The sequence below is a fragment of the Mauremys reevesii genome, linkage group 6 (assembly GCF_016161935.1).
Source record: "Mauremys reevesii isolate NIE-2019 linkage group 6, ASM1616193v1, whole genome shotgun sequence".
Classification (NCBI taxonomy): domain Eukaryota; kingdom Metazoa; phylum Chordata; order Testudines; family Geoemydidae; genus Mauremys; species Mauremys reevesii.
In genome coordinates, this window is record NC_052628.1 from 110,101,426 (window position 1) to 110,122,854 (window position 21,429).

The following is a 21,429-nucleotide window of genomic DNA, read 5'->3' on the forward strand; positions in this document are numbered from 1 at the left end:
AAACGGAATATATTCTTACAGAGGTTTAAATTAATTGATCCAGAGAATCCAACAATTTCTGCAGCATAGACAATTTAGAAAGCTTCATCAATGAAGATGTTAAATTATCCTTCCCCCCTTTCTAATTTATAGGGTGGCTATAGACAGACAAAATGTTTTTCCCCTAAAACTCAAAGAACCCCCCCCCAACTATTCAGTTATTCCAACAAGAATGCTAAATACAACACCACCAGTGAATTTTGTGTGGTGGATGCTAGTTGTCTGTCTAAAATGAGCTCACCAGCTCATTTTACACAGGCCAGTAAACAGCCACTTGCTGTTGCGGACTTCTGCACTCTACTAATCTAGACCAGATTCATAACTGAGATATGAAAGACCCATTACCAATCTCCTTGGCTATCCATTCTCTCTTTGTTCTTTTTATAAACACTTTATACAAAAATTTGAACAGGTACGTCTTTAGTACCTAAAGTACAAAGCCAGTCTCTCTCCTTTTCAGAGGTTATGCAAGACTTGTCTGGGGGATGTGTGTGAGAGAGGTGAGGACAACATTTTGTTGGTAAAGCAGCCAGTAAGAAAATGCTGAAGATGCAAACACCATATTGCATAATCTAAGCACAGCTATTTTGTAGCTACTTCAGTTCCCTCTTTCTTCAGAGCTGCATTAAATGTGAGGGGTGGGAAGCAGAAAGTTTTAGCTCATAAGGTGTGGTCCTGAGAGCCTTCATTCCCATTGGTACTCAGCACCTCACTTCGCATCTCAGAGGATCAGGCCACAGTCTACAAAAGTATGGCAATTCTTAGCAAAATAACCATTCACTTGTGTTCATAATAGCTAAGTGTGTTCCTAGCAGTACTTTATCTACCAGTGCACATGAGTGATGGGATTTTCAAAGAGCACTAAGGAAATTCCCCCCCAAAAGTCAATGGGAGTTGGGGACTGAAAAAGTTTTATCTTAATTTCCTTTTACCCATTATTTTTTTTAAAAGGTGGCAAGTCCAGTGTTACTAATCTCCCACCTCCATTGTATGTCCTCTCTAAAGACCATTCCCTTTATCTTCTGCCCATAGAGATGGCATGTAAATAAATAGAAGGTTGCTGTAATTGAACCATCATCTAATCAGGGTGGGACAAATTCCACCCATATATCTGTCTACAGCGGAGTAGGCAACCTATGGCATGCATGCCAAAGGTGGCACACGAGCTGATTTTCAGTGGCACTCACACTGCCCAGGTCCTGGCCACCGGTCCAGGGGGCTCTGCATTTTAATTTAATTTTAAATGAAGCTTCTTAAACATTTAAAAAATCGTATTTACTTTACATACAACAATAGTTTAGTTATATATTATAGACTTATAGAAAGAGACCTTCTAAAAACATTAAAATGTATTACTGGCACGCGAAACCTTAAATTAGAGTGAATAAATGAAGACTCGGCACACCACTTCTGAAAGGTTGCCGACCCCTAGTCTACAGCATCTGGTTCACATCTCCACCACTCTGATGTCAGCAGGATATAACCTTTTACAGAACCATTCCAATCCCACGACTGATGCTCTAACTGTGAGCCTTCTCTGTTTTGGTTCCTGTGCTTTACAGTTTTAAAATATGTTCATCCTAAACAATGTTCAAGGATGCACTCAGCATTCAGGCCTCTGTGTGGTCTAGCCATTAGAGTGAGACAAAGTGCCTTCTTTTATAAGCCTTGGTTATATGTGCATGGAGAGAAGTGCCAGATTAGTAACACTGGATCCACAGCCTTTAAGAAAATGAATGGGTCAAAGGAAATTAAGATAAAACTTTCCCCCCCCAAAAAGTCAATGAGAGTTGGGCACTGAATTTCCTTAGTGCCCTTTGAAAATCCCATCACTCATGTACAAATAGCCGTTTGAGGACAAAGTCACTCAATTGACATGCAATTGTAGTTAGTGTGTGCACAAGTTAGACAACATCTGCAGTTTTGTTTTTTTTTAAATCAGTCCTTCAGTATCCAAAGCCAAACTCCAATATGCAGTTTTTTACATTGCAGATATGCTGGTGACTCAGATGTTTTTATAATGTCAATTTTTTTTCCTTTCCACTTCAAACCTAAAAGAATAATCAATACCTGAGTATCTGGAAACTTCCTATCATGAAGCCTACAATTCACCATTTAAATTACTTGCAATAATTTAGGCTTTAATTGTAGTTTGTTTTAAAATATGTCCTGGTGCCATCTGAAAGATCTATAATTAAGTACCCTGGGTAACTAATTATGCACAGACACACTCAGAATTAGTAACATCTGAAGCTAAAACATCACCTTAAGTGAAATGTGTAACTTTAATCTACTTCCATTTTATTGTTATGCAAAAACAACAAACAGATGCCTAACAGAGCCTCAGAACACAAGGCAATAGAGACATAACCAACTCAGGGTGGCAGTTAAAAAAAGTTTTTCAAAAAGGCTAAGCGAAGGTATTTTAAAATTTGATCAATTAGAGGTACAGAGAGTATACAGAAGATCCTGGGGTCATTAGTCTCCCAGGTATCACGAGAGAAAGGTATGAGATCTGTACATGTTCTATTCAAACTCCTTGAAGCAAAGGGTGATTAATGAAAACAACAGTTCATTTGGAATCGCAGTAACCAAAATATAACAGATGCCAAAGTAAGAACACTAATGGGGAAATTTAAAAATGTACAAAGGGAAGTTAGTTGCCCAACTCAGACTGAAAAGTCCCTTTGTAAATATCCTCCAAAAGCCTCCAGAAAAGTTAATCCAGCTAATCATTATTTCCAGGAACTCTGCCTGATGGGGCCCTATGGTGCTTACATTGCTTAATAGAATAGGAGGGGGGAGGGGACCTGCTAAAATAAAAGTTTAAAAAAATAAAAATGATGAATTTGTGCCATAAAATAATTTCATTAAAAAAAACCAAACAAACACAGGTTGCCAATTTATAGAAGCTATAGGGAAACTACGATCAAAATGCCATAGGATTGTATTCTATCCATTATACACACAAGTGGTAAAAAAAAAAAGTGTCTTAAAGTAATGATCCTCATTCCAAATCTCCAGCGCAGAATGTGAGCAGTTCCAGACAAACTCTAGAGGTACATTGTTTAGAGCACTGGCTGGCTCCTGACATGGTCTGCCTAGTAGTTTCAGTGGGAGGCACAGTTAAGACTAGGTGAAATCCTGGCCCCAGTAACGTCAATGTGAGTTTTGCCTACATGAGTTCTACAGGAGGTTTAATCCGATATTCAGGACTAGGCTGAAAATTGTGTATTGGGTTAGAAAAAAAAATCTAGCAAATGTATGTGTGGGGGAAGGGGCTGGGGAAGGCTGTGGAGAAGGTTGTCATAAGTTATTGAAAATAGAGGAACCCAAAGAAAAAGGATTTTGAAAGAGCTATGAAGAAATTTGCAACCTCAATATTTGGTTGGTTTCTTTTAAAAAGAATCAGTGTTCTGCAATTTCTGGTATCTGGTTTTTGGTTTCTTTTCCTATCTTCAGCGTGGCTCATTCTGCTACAGTGTATTGTAACCACAACATTAGGCAATTTTAAAAGGAAAACACCTTCATAAGATTTAATGAAGGAAGGCGCTCATTGAAAAGAGACGTTTAGAAACATAATTTAATGCAGGTAACCTTTCCTGTCATATTGAAAAGGTTAGAGAAATTAAGAAAATACACAGCAGTAAACAACATATTTCTCCAAGGAACTTTCCCCCCGCACCTTCCCAGCTGAACTGTCAGATGTAGTTTTTTAAATTAAATTCTCCAGGCCAAAGTAGGCCTTGGTATAAGAGGATGCAATGCCATTTGTTTGAAAGAGGACACACTGTTGCAGAGTTTTCAGTGTGATTAGCAATCTGGCTATTTGTGAATGTTTTGAAACTGGTTTAAGATGGCCAAAAGGCTGGGCTGGCTTCTTCCAGTGTGTTTTTCCAAGTAATATACTGAAAATTTTATGGATGTATTATGATAGAAAGTTTTAGAGCACATTTATTCCTAATGAGATTCTAATGCCACCATGGTGGTAGCACTATGGGTTTTACTTAAAAAAAACACACAGACACACTTTACTTACTTGAAAGGGATGGCTTATGACTTTTGAAGTCCACTGTTGTCAGAGATTTGGTAGCAGTCTATAGGTGCCCCTAGATACATGTGTATAGTTCAGTCTGTTTCCATCTGTCTGCTTTACCCGCCTACTCAGGGCTGACACCCTACTCAAGAAAGCACTACGTTTGTTAAGATGATAATTAACAACAAGCAAGCAGAATATACTGGAAATTGAACCAGCCTTTTTGGTCCTTTCAGAGTAAAAAATTAATACTCATACTACTAATACTCACTTTACATTATCAAAGCTCTGTACAAATATTAACCAATGAAAGAAGCCAAGAAAGTGCTCTCACTTGGAGCAAGGTCTTCTCTCACGGCTTCATTTACATTATAAATGTAACCATGTTTGAACATCTCAGTTGTGAGTAGGGCAGGAGCCTGTATGGTTGTGGCCAAACTGTAATAACCATAAATAACACCCGGCTGTAGCCCTGACAATTAAGTGATTCCATCCTTAAAAGGACCATACATGCAGCAAGTCCACACAAGCAAGACCAAATCTTGTTATAAAACTCCGGGGCACACCGCTTTAACAGGATAAACTGCAAAATGTAGTTGAGGACTTAAGGCAGCAGCACATACTCTCTGCAGCAGAAATTAACTCTTCTTATTACTGTTTTACCATAGTGCATAGGAGCCCTAGTCATGGACCCCACTGCGCTAGGTGCTGTGTACACACAGAACAAAAAGATTGTCCGTGGACCATTGTCTCTTTGCCCTGCCCTGTGACTGCCACACTCCTGCCAGTGCTCCTGAGTTCTGACCAGCTAAACATCAGGCTAGTCCATGACTTTGCTTGAGCAGATTGCTAATCATTCCAAAAGGTTGTGAACGGGACAAAGTGAGGCAAAACACACCCAAACAAACCAGATTTCCAAAGGCAGAAAGCAAATGCACTGCCCCACTGTGCCACTAGTCCTCAAACATTTTACTCATTGATGCCTGGGCCCATTAATTTTTATATACAAGTATAATATATTTCTGTTTGATTAAGCCCTAGCACAATGCCATTTTCCAAATGCTGCACGTAATAACCACCATCTTGATCTCAGTAGACAGAGTTTTAATTTATCTTCGTGAAGATTACTTAAGATTTCCCTGCAATGATTGTAAACATAAAACATCATGATGGCACAATAAATTCTTGATGTTATTACCCTGATATAACTGTAAAATACTCCAATCTAATGGCTGTTAATTAGCCATTGTTCTTTGAATCTGTTGATTAACTGCTGGGTATTTCAATCAACGCTTTGTAGTAAAAACTTCTAAGTCTGTGTTAGTGTTTTACAGATCTTTGTCTCGGTTTGGCGGATATATCCTATTATATGTTTAAGCAAGCACCCAAATACAACAGTTCCACTGGCAGTTTGCATTAGAGGGTCAATGTGGATAAGCTCCACCTATAATTTGACCATTTTTTTTTAATCAAGAGTTGTTGCTATCAAAGGGTTGGTTCTGGAGTAGGGGTGTGTGTGTAAAAAATACTGCACCCCCTGGTTGGGTTGTTGGCAGCAGGGACTGAACCTGGGACCTGTGATCTAAAAGCATGAGCCTCTACTGTCTGCTTGCTGAGGTGCTCCTCCTGCAGCAGCCTACCCCCAGCACTCTGGATCTCCTTTATCTTCCATTTCCACATCAGCCCCTTCTTGGCTGTCACATAGGAGTTGAGCTCACTCCGGTCACAGTTCATCTTCTCCTCCTGGTTCAGCCACATGAGCTCTTCAGTAGTGGCACTGAAGATGACGTGCAGGCCCTCCAACTGTCATACACCTTGGATGAGTTCAGCAGTTTGGCATACTGCACACCCTGCTCACTCAGGCATTCTTATTAGGCACCCTGCAGGGTGGACCATAGCTGGGCCTCATCAGCACATACTCATTCAATTTTGACTGGAACTCTCTGATGAACCAGTGGAGGGCCCAATGGCTGCCCAGATGAGACTCCATATTCCCATCTGACTTAACAGCATTGATCTGCCTATGGTTTTCCTTGACCCAGGCAGCTGGTCCTGGAGGTTTTGCAAGAAGACAGTGTCCAGCTCCTGCTAGGGCTGCTGGATGCCTGACAGGGTCAACTGGATGACCTGTGGAGACTCTGACTTCAGGACTGGTTATACTCTGTGCTGATGGTGACCAAGCACTCATGCACATGGTAAACATTGCAGGGAGACAAGGGAGTGCAGCACTGCCTGGCTCACACAGACATGCTGTGGGGCCAGGGTAGGGTCTCTGAAGGATGGGAGGGGAGTGCGGCACTGCCTGAGTGCACGCAGGCCAAGGGGCCAGATGGGAGAGGACTCATCTGGCACTACTTGGAGTGCACACGTGCTGTCAAACCAAACGGGAGGCCAGATCCAGGGAGTGCTGCATGGTTTCCATTACATATCCCACTCTGATCTGCACTGGGGGAGAGGCAGGAAGAGGCTACCCTCCCCATGGAAAATTATATTATTAATTGTTCATGACAAAGGCTTGTCTTTCTATAAGTCTTTAAAGAACTCTGCATACCCATAGCTCTGTATCAATAGGTAATAGCCATGACTTAGTCCTTCTGAGTTCCAGGACCTCAGAACATCCAGCATCTCTATGGCTCTGAGATGCAAGCAGTTTTGCAGAGGGGAGGGGAGGTATGCTGCCATTGCTGCTTCTCCTCCTCTCCCTGCTGTGATCCTCCTTCAGTCACTCCGTATGACATGAGGACTAAGCCTTAAGTGCAGCCACTTTGGAATCTGCAGGCCACCCCCCTCACAAACTTCATTTGTTCCTGGTGATATACTATCTCACAGTATTTCCTCTCCCTCCTTATTGGTGGTTCTGTGTAGGTGGTTCAAGCTATGCCACTGCAAGTAGAAGGCTAAGTGAGCGTGAACTGCTGACCTGTGGCCTAATCAAGTGACTTCACAGAGAGTTCCAGGTTTGCTTAAATAGCCACATATATATGGATCAGAAGACCTGATATTTCTCTCTTAACAGGGAATGTGTCAAGGTAAATTAGACCTAGATATTTACCAATCTTTCACCCACTCTTTATCAGAAGTCTTAGCTGAGGATTCTACTGATACATCTTGTCTTACCACAGTACGTAAGATTTTTATCTTGGCAATGTTTCTTTTAAATAGCCTAATATCTTCTACTGGGTCTAACTGGGAGAAGGGTTGTATTTCATGAGAGTATCACACGTCAAGTGCAGCACTGTCTCTACAGGCACACAGCAAGTGTTGGCATGCTATACGATCAGTCAGGCAAACCCCCGCTGCTGGTGTTTTGTTCTTTTGAATCTTACAAGCATACATCACCTCCTCCAAGGATAATTAAAACTACGCTAAACCTACCACACAAAGGGCCAAACTCAGACCTGGGGAAAGCAGGTGCTACTCCATTGACTCTCAATGGAATTGCATTTATTTACACCAAGACTGAATTTATATCATGCTCTTACTGACTGATATTTTGTGGTGATTTAAAAAAAGAAATTACCTATGTTTATTAAATCTCTGAAATAACTACAAAGACCAGGAGTCAAATATTTCATATGTAGAATTCTATATAAAAAACCCAACAACCCCAGATGTTGAGTCTGCAAAAATAATGGTGTCTCTCCTAGGAGCCTAAATGGAAAATAGGCCATTTGAAAAACTTACGTCCAGAGGAGTTCAATGAAATCACTTATTTGTAAATGCTCATAGCTGCTGTCATGGAAACATGAGTTCATTCCAGTGAGCAGATCAAGAAAAATCTGCTCCCAAACATTATGCTCTACGTAACATTTTCATTGGAATCTTGTTTACTCAGGTCAGGCCTCCACAAAGTAAAAACAAAACGCTGGTTTCCATTGATACTCCAATAAACAAAAGGTCTTATATGGAGTAGGTTGTTACATTTCACAAAGAACATGACAAGGTATTTCGCACAGCTGCTCTAAGAGTAAAAACAATTCTTGTCTAATGTGGCTCAGTCAGTCCCTAAAAGATATATCAAGAGAAACCAAATTATGACATGCCTAAGACAAATGTTAACCAAGTCTGCAAAGATCAACATTATATTTTGTTCTTTACTATAGTTTCAATGAGTTTGTCCAGTACTGAAGTCAGGCTTACCAGCCTGTAATTGCCAGGATCACCTGGAGCTCTTTTTAAAAATTAGCGTCACATTAGCTATCAGCCAGTCACTTGGTACAGAAGCTGATTTAAATGATAGGTTACAGACTACAGTTAGTAGTTCTGCAATTTCACATTCGAGTTCTTCCTATTACTCTGAGAGATTCTTCTTTAGTTTATACAATTGTACAGTAAAACCCCCTTGACTGGGACACCCAGTCATTCTGATTAAGAGTTTTTTTTTAAAGAAATCTGAAAACACTTTGAGACATTAAATAAAAACCCACACAAACAGAAATTTAGTTCATTTCCCCCCCCACCTCCCCCGTATTTGGCAACAATTTTAAACTAAACATTGTAAATACTGAGAAGTAACACTTTCAATGTAGTTATTACAAAAATGGATATATCTGACAATCCATTCACAGCATAAAGGGGTCACTGTTGAAAGTGAATAATCTTTGTAAAGTTGTCTTGAATAAGCACAAATTTCTGAACCTACACACAGAGATTTATAGATTCCCAGGCCAGAAGGGACCATTGTGATCATCTAGTCTGACCTCCTGTAAAATTTCCCATAAAACAGGCCATTATTCCCCAAAATAACTCCTGGAACATTGGCTGTTTTTCTAAAAGCTATCTTGATTTAAAAGTCAGTCAGTGATGGACAATCCACCACAACCCTAGGTAAGTTATTCCAATGGTAATTTACTCATGCTTAAAAATGAACACCTTATTTCCAGTCTGAATTTGTTTACCTTCCAGTCATTGGATTATGTTTTACTTTTCTTTGCTAGACTGAAGAGCCCATTAAGTAGTATATGGCCCCATGTATATATGTATAGACTGTAACAAAGTCACCCCTTAATCTTCTCTTTGCTAGACTCAAAGAGCTATTTAGTTTATCCTTATGAGGCATATTTTATAATCCTTTAATCATTCTCATGGCTCTTCACTTCTACAATTTATCAACAGCCTTCTTGAATTGTGGGCACCAGAACTGGTATTCTAGCAGTGGTCGCATCAGTGCCAAATACAGAGGTAAAATAGCCTTCTGCTCGAGGGAATATGTAGTAATTAAAAATCCCATTAACTGCTCTTCTCCATCTTGCAATGTATAATAATGTTTTTCCTCGAGTCCTGAAGTAGCTCTGAAATGTCCAGTCTTAACTAAAACCTACACTTACTCCCTCTAGATCTATAGCAGCTGTAAAAAGAACAAAAAAAAGTTCCTTCTTGGTGGTGGGTGTTTTTTTTTTAATTGTGTTGTGAGGACTGATTGATTAATGTTTGTTCTGTACTTTGAAATGATAGAGTGCTATATAAATCCTAAGTAGTATTACTGCAAGACATCAAATATGCACAAAAAACCCCCTTTAGCTTCATGTATACTCTCTCCTCCCTCCACCCCCCACAAAAAAAACCATCTGAATTGAAGAACAGCTTGACAATTTTTAGGAGACTATTCACGTATCCTGCACAAGTGGAGCAATGTATTCATTAATATGACCCCCTCACTATGCTAGGAGATACACTTCCATTATATGCTGGGAGGATTTCTGCAACAGTCTGAAAAGAAGTGGAGAGGAGGATCCTTCAAAGGGTGATCATCGTTAAATGGAAAACTCAGAACCACTTATTTTTAAAAGGAAACATATGCACAAGATAAAGTCACCACAGGCATTTTACAGCCCAATGAGCCTAAGGTCTTACTGACCTTGGCAGCAACCCAGGTTTATGCATTATATGATGAATGGTTTTTAAAAATATCCCTCCAATGAATATTATGCAGAAGCTACACAAACTTCCTGTAATCAAACAGGCTTTTCTTTTCCAGCTTGAGGATACATATTGATTATGGCAAATGCAAAGGGGTGGGGGGAAATCCTATTTTTGTTTATAGAGTGAAGCCTGTTTTATGCAGCCAACCCAGGGTGTCAGCAAAAATTGGTTCTTAGCAGAGCCAGTCTTTAGTCAAAGTTCAAAACAAAATTGTGTAAAAAAAAACAAAAAAAACCCCAAACAAGCCAACACTCACACACACACACACAACTTGGGAATATTTCATAAAATTAATAGACTATTAGGCCAGAAGGGACCATTGTGATCATCTAGTCTGACCTCTCACATAATACAGATAATAACTTCACTGAATTGATTCCTGTTTGAATTAGAGCTTATGTTTCAGAGAATCTTCAGCAATAATTTCCAGCAATGGTGAATCCACTACAAAATAGATCTTGTTAAGTTGTTCCAATGGTTAATTACCCTCATCGTTAAACTAGGATGTAAGGTATATATTTTTAAAAATGATCTAGCTTCAGGATCCAACCATTGGAATGTATACTTTGTTTCTTAGATTGAAGAGCTCTTGGACATCAACTTTCTACTCCTCCTTAATCTTCTCTTTGATAAGCAAAATAAATTGAGCTCATGGAATATCTCTGTCAGACATGTTTTCCAATCCTTTAGTCATTCTTGTGGCTCTTCCCTGAACCCTCTCCAATCTATTAACATCCTTGTTGAATTGTTGACACCAAAACTGGACACAGTATTCCAGCAGTGGTCATACAAGTGCCAAATACAGAGAGGTAAAATAACCTCTTTACTCTTATTTGAGTCAAATTATTATACGTCAAAGGATTGCAATTAGCCCTTTTGGCCACAGCATCACACTGAGTTCATGTTCAGTTGATTATACACCATTACCACTCAATCCTTTTTAGAGTCATTGTTTCCCAGGATAGAGTCCCCAATCCCGTAAGCATGGCCTACAACCTTTATTCCTAGATGTATACATTTAGCTATATTGCAACATATTGTTTGATTGCACCCAGCTTACCAAGAGATCCAGATCACTCTGAATCAGTGACCTGTCCTCTTCATTATTTACCAATCCCCAGATCTTTGTCTCACCTGCAAACTTCAGCAATGATTTTATGTTTTCTTCCAGGTCATTGACAAAATGTTAAATTAAATAAAGCCAAGAACCAATCCCTGTGGGATCCCACTAGAAATACACTCAGTTGATGATAATTTCCTGTTTGCAATTACATTTTGAGACCTATTAGTTAGCAAGTTTTTAGTCTATTTAATATGCCACGTTGATTTGCATAATTCTAGTTTCTTAATCAAAAGGTTATGCAGAACCAAGTCAAATGCCTATTGAAGCCAAAGTGTCCATGTTATTACCTTTATCAACCAAACTTGTAATCACAAAAGAAAAAAAAACAGATGAGTTAGACAAGATCTATTTTCCATAAACCCAGTTTGATTAGCATTAATTGTATTACACTCCTTTAATGCTTTATCAATCAAGTTGCATATCACCCATTCCAATATTTTGTCCAGGATTGATAGGCCTGTCAACCTGACAATTACCTAGGTCATCCCCTTTACACTTCCTAAATATTGGCACAACAAGAGATTTCTTCAAGTCTTCTGAATCTTCCCCAGTGTTCTAAGACTTAGTGCAAGCTTCTGACTGCCAGATGCTGCGACTGGAAGACAGAGGATGGCTCACATGACAATTGCTCTGTTCTGTTCATTTCCTTTGAAGCATCTGGCATTGGCTGTGGTTGGAAGACAGGATACAAGGCCAGATGGACCATTGGTCTGACCAACTATGGCCATTCTTATATTTTTAGACAGCTCTTTTAAAACTATGACCCATAAAAGAGGTCAGACTACATGATGACGATGGTCCCTTCTGGCCTTAGAATTATGAATCTAAGTTATGCGGACCTACTGATTTTAAAATGTCAATCTTTAGTAGCTGCTGTTTCACTTCCTCTTGAATTATGTTGGAATGAAAAGTATTTATCAGAGGTGAACACACCATCTGCTTTTTTCTCCCAAATACAGAACAGAAATATTTATTAACTCTTCTACCTTGTCTGCATCATTGTTGATAAGTCTACCATCCAATAATGGGCCATTACCATTGTTAGGATTCTTTTTGTCTCTGATCTATTTACACTCCTACTTTAAAGTGACAAGGTGGGTGAGGTAATATCTTTTATTGGACCAACTTCTGTTGGTAAAAGAGACAAGCTTTCAAGCTTACACAGAGGTCTTCTTGAGATTTGGGAAAATTACTGCAAGCTTGCCTTTCATGAACAGAAGATGGTCCAGTACAAGATATGCATCCACCTTGTCTTTCTAATATCCAGGGACCAACATGGCTACAGTACCACTTTAAGGTGGCCACTTAAGAGTTTTTGAATTTGCTCCTCACTGCCCTTTTCACTATAATTTACACTAAAATGCCTGTCTTACTATAGTGTAAGGTAATGATGAAGTATACCAGAGCCAGCAATGCTTCATTTTTAAATATAGGATTCCTATTCGTGTTTCCATTGGTAGTGTTTAGTTATCTTCCACATGAACCGTTTGATACCCAAGCACAGAACTGGCTCCTTTATTTTGGCACATATTAAATATCCAAATCATCGTGTGCTGCTTGCATTATTACATAGGCACGATCTGTGACATAAACACCGTGTTGATGCACGTAGCTACTATTAGGAACTTGGAAGTGACAGCACAGCCGCATCTTGTGAACAGTCTGTGTTTCACTGAGTCTCATTCAACATCTTTAGTAAGTCAAGCATTTTGTATGGACCCTGCAGCTCTAGAGATTTACTGCTGTAGAGTGTTCAGCTGGTGTTAAAATATGTCAAGTTTCCTTATTTAAAGGAGAATCCAGTTGCACATGTCAAGTTCTGCTCAGGACTGAATTCAGCCAAAACCCTCTAAGAAGTTGATTCTACATCACTTGCAGTCTTTACATCAAGTCTGAAAATGATGCTATGGGCCTGATGCAGAAATCATAGGGTGAGGTTGTGTGTGTCATGCAGAAGGTTAAATGAGATTGTCATAATGGTCCCTTCTGACCTTAGAAATCTATTCATCTGAATTACAGTTGTCTCCCACAGAGTTCAAAACTCAACCCTAACAAGAAATTGATGGTTTAGTTTTAGAGGGAAAACTAAATCCTTCATGTTGACAGCAAAGTAACTACTGTTTTGTTGGTATAGAGTGTTCTGGGTTAAGGGTGGTCCCCTGCCCCTCTGGGGTGTCAGAGTACCAAATATCAAATGCAGTAACAGTAGGCTGCTTCCCTTTGTCCTCAGATCACTGTGCTCCTTTAACTATGAACAGCAGGCGGAGGTCGAGGAGAAATAATATAATAATAATAATAATAATTTAAAAAAATCAGGCTTATTCATACATCTAAGCTTGTGGCAAAGTGACTCATCTGCTGGTGCACTGCATTGTGGTTAGGTGCAGTACTGCAGGGTTCTCTCTCTAGTCCTGCCAACCAGGTCCACTGATGGTTCCCATTTGCCTTCTGAATCTCCCCCAACCCTTTGTCCTGGGTGAACTTTGCTCTCACCTCTTTCAGGGTAAAACCAGGTTTTCACCCAATAGACCCAGGACCTCACACCAACTCCACAGCCCTGGTCCACACCCAGTAGTCCTTCTGGCCCCTTCAGTTTAGGGTCTTCTCACTAGTCTTCCTGGTGAGGCTGCCTCTCTCCTGGGTTCCAGCCCAGGGATCCTTACAGCAAGTGCTTAAGGTCTGTCTGGCCAGAGCTCTTGCTTCTTCCTTGGGGTATTTCCTGCACTGGCCCACTTTCTATTCAGAGGGCTCATTTTCTCAGCAGAGCTCTGCCCCAAGGTCAAGCCCCTATTCCCAATTCTTAAGGCAATAAAGGAAAATAAAAGGCAGCACGAGCGCCTCTGTCCTACCAGGTTCCTCCAGCCCTCTATCCTACCAGTCTGCGCGCACAGGCTACTGAAGGTAGGTTGGCCCTCTTGCCTTGTGCCTTTCTGGGAGCAGAGGATGAGAGCTCCATCTACCTCCCTAAGGTGAGGTCTTCTGAATGGAACTTCTGCTTTTTTAAAGTTTCCTTCTTCAAGACTGCCAGGCTTTGCAAGTGCAGTGGGACAGGGCTGGTGGAGCCCAAAGCTCCTCTTTAACACCTTCTTGCCTGGTGCGATGTCTGTACACTCTGTCACAAACCTATAAAAAGCTATTGGCTAGTCACAAAAATGGTGTTAGGAAATAGAAGCAGAACACAGTGCTCCACCCTACACGCTAAATAAGTGGAAAAACAATTCAAAATTAGGCATGTACTAATACCACATAAAACTGTGTGTGCAACTTCTGTGATTGTACGTTTAAATCAGGTACTCGTGCATACAGATGGCCAGTTGCACCTCTAGTGGGTCACTTGTGCATCGTTACTTGATTTACATTTGCAATAGTACGTCTGCTGAGGCAGAGTAGGCACAGGTGCATGCATAATTGATCCTGTCCAATTTTGAAAAATTAAGCCTTTAATTAGCTATATACTCCTGCACTCATGTATATTATATTGCAGTACATAACAGATTTTATTTATGTATGAGGATATATTGAGATATACCAAAGTTGGTTTTCTAACCCCATTGTTAATACTGTGTAGATTACCACCAGTTTCACAAAACAATACTTTCCATTTTCTTTCCCCACAGAACCAGGAAGTGTCTGGGGAGCTACAGGTCAGATGATGAAGAGGAAGCATTTTAAGAGGTTATTTAAAGCTTATTTCTGTGCTATACCCTCCACAAAATGGCTTGTGGGGGGGGGCAATCGAGCAGAATTAACACAGGGGGCTTAAATAAGGGGATACTGGAGTAGGGTAACTCCCCTTCTCTGCTAAAGGCAAGCACCAGTTCTCCCTCTTCTGGGCTAGGGGAAGCTTTAATCTAGGGCAGGGGTCGGCAACCTTTCAGAAGTGCCGTGCCGAGTCTTCATTTAGTCACTCTGATTTAAGGTTTCGCGTGCCGGTCATACATTTTAATGTTTTCTCTAAGTCTATAATAAACTATTCTCTAAACTATTGTTGTATGTAAAGTAAATAAAGTTTTTAAAATGCTTAAGAAGCTTCACTTAAATTAAAATTAAAATGCAGAGCCCCCCAGACCGTTGGCCAGGACCTGGGCAGTGTGAGTGCCACTGAAAGTCAGCTCGCGTGCTGCCTTCAGTACGTGTGCCATATGTTGCCTACCCCTGATCTAGTGTGACCAGATAGCAAATGTGAAAAATTGGGACGGAGTGGGGGGCAGTAGGTGCCTGTATAAGACAAAGTCCCAATATTTGGGGCTATCTAGTCACCTTACTTTAATCCCACCCAAACTTCTCCCTCCATCTGCCTCTTCACGGGCTTGTGAAATCAGGGCTCAGTCAAGAGTATGTGAAGTGGAAGTGCCTGGGTGGGAAGTTTATGGGGCTTTCCCACTTTGTGGAGCAGCACTGGCACCTGTTGTCCACCTGGGAATCTTGTCTGCCTCCTTTCTTCCATAGGGCACCAGCTTTTGTGATTTTATTGTAAGCCTTACAATATTTGGGTTTTTTTTTTAAAAAGCCACAGCTCCTAGAGTTATGCGATTACTTGAGAATCTCAGCTTTCATTTAAAAAAAATAAAAAAGAGTGCCCTAATGGTTGGAGAGAATAGCTTAAAAATGTGACCCAACCGCTCAAAAAAACCAGAAGGCAAATAAAGTTTATTTGTAAATCTCATGATTTTTAAGCCACTCTATCTTTTTGCATATCTGGGGTAGTGTGACAGGGTCCACTCACCACTGGTGTTGCCTTCTCCTGGCCATTCTGGGGATTAGCTCTGCGAGGTGGTGCGTTCTCCTCAGCAGTCTCTCTACCCATCCTCTCTCAGCCTGTAGTCTCTCTCGCTCTTGGAGCAGTAGCTTCCAGTCACTAAGTTCCTCCCTTTCTGGGCAGTCAGTGTCCTTCTGGACTAGCTGTCTGGCTGATGTCTGCAACGCCGTGTGCCACTATCCAGTGTCTGGTAGGGGAACCCAATCTTGTCCTCTACACTGGGTTCCAGCCCAGGACCCTATAATATGCAGCCAAGGCCTGTACAGCCCTAGCCCTTGCTGCGTTTTCCCCCTGGGCTTCTTCCTACATAACTGGCTCCCCTCTCTCTTTGGGTTTGCCAGTCCACTCTCCATTCTCTCAGAGAGAGACTGCAGAGTCCTACCCTGCAGCCCCCTTTTCTGCTAGCAGCTCCTGGGCTTTATAAACTGGCCCCTCCTGTTCCTGCCCAACTGAGCCTGCTTCTCATTAGGTTTCTGCCTTTATCTCCCCAAGGCAAACAAATGTTAAGCAGACACACCACACACACACTTTTAGGAAGAAACCTGATTGTGAAAGGAATGCAGGGTTGTTTTATCAGAGCAATAAATCTACAAATAAAGTGGGCTTATACTAACCCTCTCCCATCTTTTCAAAGTTTAAACTCACACAAAACCATAGAAATAGCCTTACTGAAATTCATTTCTTTTGTATACACACTACTATCTTTATTCTTTAAACTTTGAAAACATTTATGGTGGAAAGTGTTTTACAGAAGATATTGGTTACTTTCAACTTATGTTTTCACTTGAAGGTGAAAACTTGTGTAGTTTCTCAAATGCTTAAGATGGCATAAGCTTCTTTTAATACATATATTTGCAATCTAAATGAGAGTTTTCATATGCTAGCTGCCTGACATGGTTTTACAAATATAGAAAGGTAATTAAATGTTAGACTAATTACTAATGTAAGAAGCCACTTAAGTATAGAATATATTAATGGAGAATTAATTAATTAATTACAGACAGCGAAGCCAGCCTTCACCCAATGCAGGAAGACAAGAAAAATCATCCTTCTCAAAATTGTCATGTAAAGTTAAGACTGTTTTTAGAACTGAGATCCTCTTAAATAAAGAACTGGAGCATTAGGACTTTTCGAAAAGAGAATTTCATTTACTTTCAAACTAATAAAAGTAAAAAAAAAAATCTCAGAAAATGGACTGAATGAAACGAAAGTTATCTAAATCTTTTCTGCCACAAGAAGAACAAAGGCAATTAAAAAAAGTTGCATATTCATTGGACAGACTGCATATCCAGGAGTTCAACGAGTCACCTAAGCAAACCCCAAAGGCCTGGAGCCAATGCAAGAGTAATAGCAACCAACTTGAAGGCAAACAAGAATAAAAGTAGTATGTTTTCCTATAATTTAATACAAATAAGAAGGGTATATAAAAAACCCTTTAAAGTGAGCACCCCACGCTCACACAGCCCTGCTACTCTGCTTAGACCACAACCTCTCCACAACGTATCCTGTCCATGTCTACAAGCAAGTTGCCACAGACAGATAAGAAAAACAGAAGACTTGATGTAAAACCATCCAAGGAAACCACTCCAAAACCTCAACATGGATTGGTGAAAAGAAGGTAAGACATTGACAAGAGATTAGCTTTAACACTCTTAATATTCCAACAAAATCATTGCAAAATACTGATGTAATTTAAGACTGTTAATCACCAAGTGGTTAACCCATGTATGTCTGGACAGGAGACGGGTTAATCACTGTTAAACAGAAAAAGTGGGATTTAATTTAATTTAAAATTCTTAATATTGATTAATTGTCCTGTTTCAAGACAGCTCCTTAAATGGCTTCTTCTAAGTTACTGATTTAAATGTTTCCTTTGGTTGCATAGGATGGAGTTAAAAAAGCTGACTTTACTCACTATAAACTGGATGGTTATTTATAACTAGCCAACAGGTCCACCTGCTCCAAAACAAAGTCCCCCTCCCCACCCCCCAATCTATAAACATTCTTTGTTATCTAAGGCTACACTAAAGAACAGATTCACAATAATTTTGGAAAACAGTGTATTTTGGTTTTCACCAATATCAAGAGAAAAACAAACTAAGATATACTGAAGAAATTGTAACAGAAGCAACCAGTTAATCATCTGTGTTCTGTTGTTTGTGTTGAATGTTCTCTTTTCCTTTAATAATAAAATAGCCATGGTTAATAACTGTACTTATTTTGCTTGGTCTTGATCGTGCTGTCACTGTCACCTAAGCTATGTAAAAAACTCCCATGACTAAATAGTGGAGGCCGCATGCCTGAGATGGCAGCAAGAGAAACAATTACTAAAACCTGGCCTACCATTTCTTGTTTCTTTAAACTAAATATTAATTTTTAAAACAAAAATACTTTGTGGCCAACAGTTTAAAACTGCTCCTTCCAACCCCACAGTGCCAACATCAAAGAGGGAAAGGAAACATTGGGAAAGATGCAGGAAAATGTCACTTGCCATTACAGTAAGAAATTGCTTAAAGGAATAAAGAAGAAACCTCCCCAAGACTGTGGAATGAACTTCTAAAGTCAGTTGTGCAAGGTCTATCACTACAAATATTTAGAAGTATTCTAGATCAGGAAATATTCAGTGTCCTGCTTGTTTACACAGGGCCTTATCCAAAGTCTATTGAAGTGACTACAGAGATTCCCATGGACTTTAATAGGCTTTAGATCAGGTTCACATTATACTAGAGTAGGTCTGGATCCTGATTCAGGAAAACAGCCTTACTCAGAAAAGCACTTAACCACTCTTAAAAATTAAACATGTAGTTAAGTGCTGTCCTAAATCAGGGCCTAGATGAGCTATTTTTCTATCACTAAATCCCAACTTTCTAGGATTTTAACAAAAGATGCCACCTCCCTGCAAAAGACCTTTTATGATTGAAATATACAAGATGTTCCTCTGCCTATTATTTCCCACAGTGCCCAAAAGTGTGTCAGGTGCTTTACTGTACAGATTAAAAACAAACCATTATTGCTGCCCAAGACATTAACAGGAGACATAATGAACAAGGATAAAAAACAAGACCGTAGACGATTGCTGGGGAAAATATGTTGGGGTCATGTAAGATTATGCAGTTACTCTGTGACTGATACCAGGATGACAAGAGCAGTGTATGAACCTGTATAGACTGGACTAGAGAGTTGGTACACAAAATAAAGGAATAAGGACTTACTTTCTTGTCAATGAAAGCACAAAGCAAATATAGAGCATTAGAGAAACACCTCCCCCACAAATACACCTGAGATTTTTTTGGTTTTAATTTGCATTTTAAAGGCAGTGGAATGCGACTTCAGAGAGCATTGCTAATCATCACAGAGTTCACCTAACTCATTTGCATACTTGCAGTCCCTTTTTGTTTAAAATGCTGCAAAAAAAGTTGTCTTGGACTTTCTTTCCCTAGGTAAGAAGAAAAGAAGTTTCACAGCTTTATTTCCATAGTCATGAAATGCAGCCTCCTGATGACGACATTGCTATCAGATATGGGTTTTATTTTATTAGCCAGCAGTGGGATTTCTGCCATTGCTATCAACATACATACACACACACACACAGAGACACATTTTCTTATCTACCTCATTAGCTACAGTGGTTACAGTATATTAAACACCTGAGGATGCATCATAATCATAGTCCATAATTGGTTTCAAGGGTTCTCAGCATTATATTTCATCCATCTTGCAGTCACAGCACTGTTTCCTGACTGAGAAAAGATAGGCCAATTATTTATTTACTAATTTAATTATGACTGGTGCATTCTAAATAACTCAGTAAAAATGGCATTTATTAGGTGCAATCTATTTCCAAGTACGTGACTGTAAAAACCTTGATTACATGCAGAATAGGCAATACCAAATTTGTTTTAAATATCTGGACCCAAAACTGTGCATAGGAGACATGCTCTGGTAAGGCAGCCAAGTGACATTTATGAGTTAGGTTCTCACTTTTCTCAGTGGATAAACTGAGCACAATAGATATAATAGAGCTATTTTTAGTCATATATTTGATACATCATCTCCTGAAAGCTTACTTGAACAGATCAAACTTGTCCTCCATTCTCTCCACTGCTTTCCCCGGAGAGTCAAGTTCAAGGGTTCAGTGACCTTGGCTCAGCATATCTAAAATCTCTCTTAAAGGTCTGGGATAAGGCCCATGGTTAACAACTCTGCTCCTAAGGAATAATGGATCACTGAACCACAAGGGTCAAGCTCATCTCCGCAGAAGACAGAGCTCCGGGGACAGACTAGAGAACTCCCACAGGAACTAAGAGCCATTGCAAACCACACCTACCACCTTCCACTCCAAATGCACTTCTTTGACCTGCCTTCTCTAATATAGACACACAGCAGCATGTACTCATTTGTTACAATCCCCGCCTCCCCCCCGCAACTCCTCCCCAACAAAAAAACAAAAAACCCACCCACCCCAGCCAGAACACACCGTTGCCTTGCAGAGAAAGAGAAAACATACCACACTTGACAGACATTAGTCACACCACTTCACATACTACTGGCAGACATCAGATACTACAGTGATTGGTACAATATAAGAACCTACATAAAATAAAATAGAATATGAGCACTGTTACATGGATAGAAAACTAGTTGCAGGAAAACAAAGAGTGTAATGATAATTGGTAGTATATTGACTCCGGGGTGGAATCAGGGAGAGGTGCAGTACTGCAAGGATCTTAGTTGTGTTAGCCAACATCTTCATTAATGATCTGGAAAAGGGGGGAAATTGCCAGTCAATGGAATTCACAGGCTACGAATTCCAATAATCAATAAGGGCAGAATTAAGAAAGGAAAAATGTAGACTGAATATCATCAGGAAAAAACATTTGGATAGTGAGCTCTACTAGTCTGTAAAATATTCTTCTGAGGGAAGTGATGGAAGCCACATCACTGCAGTGATACATACAAGTGTGTTGGAGAAATCCCTAGACAGTGATGATCTTGTATGTCTGCTATCTCTAATTTCCATGATTTTATGCCACTGGTGAAAACAGAGGAAGGAATAGGTAAGATATCTAAACAAAAGGACATCCAACAGAGAGAAGCTTAGCATCTGAATTGCCTGGGCTATCAGGTTGCTATTTTTTGAGTCACAAGTGCATGGCTATACATACTCCTGCCCATTTGCTGTTACACACTTTCACAATATATCAAAGAACTAATTCAAGAACAGGCTTAAAAAGAGCACTTTTAGTTTTACATCTCCTTATTGAGTGTCAAGCCTGGGAAAAGGCAGAAGAAAACAAACAAAAAAAAACCCCAAACACATTCTCAGTCCCTCTCTATGTAGTTAAGTTGATAAGGTGGCAAAAGGAATATCGGGTATTAGAAAAGTAACTGGAGTGTCAGCATCTGAAAGACTGCCAGCTCCATTCACTGACAACATAAAATGAAGCACATTGCTCAAAGTGTAACAACCAATGCATTTTTATTATCATAGATCAAATTGCATCAGCTTCAGCAAGAAGAAAAATATTACACATTCTCAGGATGTATGAT

The 21,429-nt window shown here is 39.9% G+C and overlaps 1 long non-coding RNA gene across 1 annotated transcript in view; it reads left to right on the top strand.

Annotated features, from left to right (window-relative positions):
* LOC120407678 overlaps positions 1 to 17,051 on the top strand; it is a 32,586-nt gene extending 15,535 nt beyond the window's left edge. Inside the window, exons 2-3 of the long non-coding RNA XR_005600184.1 lie at positions 14,738 to 14,795; positions 16,880 to 17,051. This is a non-coding gene — a long non-coding RNA (uncharacterized LOC120407678). The remainder of the gene's footprint in view (positions 1 to 14,737; positions 14,796 to 16,879) is intronic.
* Positions 17,052 to 21,429: the final 4,378 nt, after the last annotated feature.